Raw genomic sequence first — 4,110 nt, 5'->3', positions numbered from 1 at the left:
CGCGGGGTGCGACGGGCACGGGGGGCGGGAGGCGGCCCAGTTCGCCCGCGAGAACCTGTGGGGCTTCATCACCCGGCAGAAGGGCTTCTGCTCCGCCGAGCCGGCCGAGGTGTGCGCGGCCCTGCGCAAGGGCTTCGTCGCCTGCCACCGGGCCATGTGGAAGAAGCTGCGTGAGTCGCGTCTGCTTCCCCTTCCCCTTCCCAAGCCCTCTCCCGCTGCTCCGGGGCCCCTTCCCTTCCCTTCCCAAACAGCCTCCCTCCATCCCTCCCTTCCTGGCTGCTGGGGGTGGGCTGCCCCCTTGCAAACATCCAGCCGCTTGGTCCAGACATGGTGCCTTTGATCAGAGCAACCAGTGTTGGCCCAGGGCAGATTCAGGGCGGGGGTCTCATGGGGGAGCCGGGATTCGTCTGGTCAACAACACAAGTTGGGGGGGCTCTATGTGAAGCGGCACAGGTTTCTTCCCCCACCCCGAAATGTTATTGAAAGAAGGGGGAGCTTTTATGCTGGGTCGATTTCCGCGTGATAACGAAACAAGAGATGTTTGGGGTGAGGTTTTGTAAGCAGAGCCCTTTGTCAGCTTATATCCGTGCAAATCTCCCCCGCCTTTGCCCCGACACAGATAACTCGGTCTGCTTTCTGATCCGGGTCTGCGCTCGCCGCTGCCTGCGGTTCGGCCCGTCCGGTGCCGACGGAAGAATTCAAAACATGGGCTGATGCTGGACGATGGTGATTGATGACTGATTTTGACCAGCTGGAAACAGGCCACGCACCACCGGAAACATACAGTGCAGTCCCTGAGGACTGTAGAGGCTGGCTGGTTAAATTCATTGTGGCCCAAGTAAGGATCCTGAAAGGGAGAGTTTGACAGGACCAGGATGCATGTTATCCTCCCTCCTGTTCATATCTTTGACATCATCAGAGCACCTTATTGACTAATGTGTTAGGCCTAAATTCAGACCAAGGCTGCTAGCTACCTCTCTGTTCGCTTCCTGGAAGTAAGGCTACAAAAAATGAGCTTTTAAAAATATGTTAAATATGTTAGTTGTGGCTTTTTTTAAATTTAATTTGGTTCCATACAACGGCTTGGGGCACAAAGACTAGCAGGCAGAGCGGTGTCCACCATGAGACCGCGTCAAAGGTGCAGGCTTGAATCCTGAAGGCCGGATCTGGCAGGCAGTGATAAAAAGTTAACGATTCAAGGAAACCAGAGTTATTTGGAGAGGTCAAGTAAATATCTGGAAGAGCCTAGAGGGAGAGACTGGTAGAGTAGGAGCAGGGATTACAGGGGAGACAAACTGGCTCTTGGGTTAGAGAGGAGGCGATGGCAGGGTGTTTTTTGCTTTGTTTTTAAGAAGTGTCCTGGAGAAAGTGGGAGAACTTGTTCACAGATGTGATGGTGGGGAGTGACGTGACTTCACCCCAGACCCGGGGCCTTTGTGATGTGATAGTGTCATAATGAACCTAGAGGAAGTGGAGGGAGAGGGTTTGGGGAAGAAAGATTATGAGTTTGGTTTTCTAGTCTCCACGATGTCTATGGTAACCGTGCCTGGTTGTCACTGCAAAAATAAAAAGCCAACATGCTGTTGATTGGAGTCAGGAAATACTATTTGTATTGGTGTGCAGGGAGCAACACAACTTTTGTTATGCAAGTCTCAAACTGTTGCTAGAAGACGGCAAAACTAGAGCTCTGACTGCTTGATGACTCTGTCCGAGTTCTGCCGTAAAGTTTCCTCCCTGATTTCTGTATTGCATGCAGCCATGCACGATTTGGCAGCAGGTGCAGTCCCTTTTTTTAACTGGATAAAATATTAAAAACTGATGTTGTCATGTCATTTCTGTTACTTGGATACCAAAGAGAGGGGCTCGTTAGCTGGGTTAGTCTGAATGTTGCATCCTCCCAGACTGCTGTTGTTAATTGTGTGTTGACAACATGATGGAAGGTAGGAGAAGGGTGTATGTTTTATGTTTGCCCTTTCACACCATCTGATGAAGTGAGCTCTAGTTCACAAAAGCTCTTTATACATCTAGTCTATAAGTGGCAGATCTACCCTGCTTTCTGTCTGATTTCAGACCAGCATGGCTAACTATTTCTCTCTGTTTATACATTTTGTAATCTGAAGATGGACAAGAGGCAGTTATGATTTGGGATGGGAACATACTGATGTGGTTTTTCTTTATCCTTATGGACAAGCTAAGTAAGGATTTCTGCATGGAAGAGGGTAGTAACTAGCTGTCATATAATTTCTTGGAGGCTGCCAGGATTTTCAGTAGCTTTGGTCCAATGATGGCAGCGCTTGGATGTTTCTGCTATGGTGATCAGACGAGAATTAGTTACACAATTGCCATTATTTTTTTAGTCTTAGCTCAGTCGGTATGAATAAAAACAATGAGGAACCTTTGCTGCTGTTTCAGGTTGGCTAAATCTTTTCAACACATGATGATGTATAAGTTCGTTTTCTTGGAGACTGTCCTCCCAGCTAATAAGGCTAGAAAGATACTTAAAAGAAGACTACTAGTGAGGTTTCAAATTCAACAAGAGGGCTAAGAACCATTTCCAGTAGAGCTGAGTTACAGCACACACAGTCCCTTGGTGTGGATTACTATATATGCTTCTCAAGTAGAGATGCCTTCAAAATAAATACCACATTCAAAGCCATTTTTATTTTTCAGTTTTTCTTATTATACTTTAGATCAGGGGTCAGCAACCTATGGCCTGTGGAGCTGTTTGATCCTGGCCAGGGGCATGAGGATTCATTGGTGGGGGAAACTTCAGCATCAGTTGCTTTCCCGTTCCAGGGCTAGGAGGGTCCTAACCCCTGCTTCCACCCACTTCCGAGCCAAACTGGGTCGATGCTAGAAGGTTGCCAACCGCTGCTTTAGATGATTAGAGTTACAAAGATTGTATAAAGATGCTTTTCCCTTTCTGGTTGGAGTTAACTCAGTTTGGGCACCATAATTGAATGAGTACAGGTTCCCCTGCCTGTTCTGTAATAGTTGGCTTGAAAATCCAAAGGAACAGGTCATTTTGATCTTTTTTTTTTTTTTTATTCTTGAAATATGTCTAAGAGTTCATCTATCTCTCTTATTTGAAAAAGGCCAAGACCACCTAACAGTAGCTGCCTACGTAATATGGATAATACAGAAATTTTAAGGGCTCTAGACATAGGCGACTGGTAGGGGATCCATGGGGGTGCACATACCCCACTCTGACAGGGCCGGTGCCCCCCCCGACAGCCGACACTGATGCTGTTGGTAGGGCTGGTGGCCCCCCCTGACAGGACTGCCACTGTTAGTGGCTTCTGTGGGGGCCCCCCCAGATTCAGGAGGCACCAGTTGCTCATGGCTCTAGATACTCTAATGTCTATCTAGGACTTATTTTTCTAAGCTTGGTAAGATTTTTTTAGAATCAAACCTCGCTGAAAATAAGATTAAAATAAGGGATTTTCCTTTACTAGTGCTAACATGGAAGTTTAGAAGTGAAACACATATATTTTAGGCTGTCTTTTAGTTTTCTAAAACTAGTGTCTAAATTGGTCTCAACAGAAGTTAAGGTAGGCAGCAACTTCCATGCTAAACAAGGAAGAAAAGCGTGTTGCCCATTTCAGAGCATGTCACTCATCACGTTAATTTACTCCTCAGGTTTTTTTTTAGTGATTTGTTCCTTGATGTGGTTTGCTTGAAGCAGCAATCTTTAATCCATTGTACAACAGTAGATGCCCTGTTTAAGGAAACTGTCCGTGGGGTTTGTTTTCATGTTTTAAAGGGTTTGTTTTTCAGTAGAGGAACAATGGAAAAAAGAGAGAAGGGATTGTAAAATTTACATACTCCATGAACCTGAAAAACAGCACGGATTTTTTTAGTTTGAAAAGTTTGTAACTGATCAGCCGGATTTTAAATCTGTTTTTCCTGGGCCTGACTTCCAGGACCTGAGTGACTGGCTGTGTGTACAGCCAATAAGCTGTTAAATCAGATAGTTCCCAGCCAGTGACTAGGGGCCTGTCACAAAGGTCTCTCTTTGTTTTGTGCGTGCATGCAGAGTCGACTGGAGCACGATGACAAAAACTATAAAACTGCTTTTGGTGTGTGTAGCAGAAGCTTTTTGGGGGTGTG

At 46.4% G+C, this 4,110-nt stretch overlaps 1 protein-coding gene across 2 annotated transcripts in view; it reads left to right on the top strand.

Moving 5' to 3' along the window:
* PPM1D (protein phosphatase, Mg2+/Mn2+ dependent 1D) overlaps positions 1–4,110 on the top strand; it is a 51,557-nt gene that overhangs the window by 15,858 nt on the left and 31,589 nt on the right. The window contains exons 1-2 of one of the 2 annotated variants that reach the window (XM_025210131.1): positions 46–170; positions 620–838. The exons of the other annotated variant lie outside the window; for it this stretch is intronic. The gene's annotated coding sequence lies outside the window, so the exon portion shown is untranslated. Of the gene's footprint in view, positions 1–45; positions 171–619; positions 839–4,110 lie in introns of those variants that run through there. 2 annotated transcript variants of the gene reach the window in all.

Source organism: Alligator sinensis, unplaced genomic scaffold (genome assembly GCF_000455745.1).
Source record: "Alligator sinensis unplaced genomic scaffold, ASM45574v1 scaffold118_1, whole genome shotgun sequence".
Classification (NCBI taxonomy): Eukaryota; Metazoa; Chordata; order Crocodylia; family Alligatoridae; genus Alligator; species Alligator sinensis.
The sequence above is the reverse complement of the archived record's forward strand: the minus strand, read 5'-3'. Positions and strand labels throughout refer to the sequence as shown.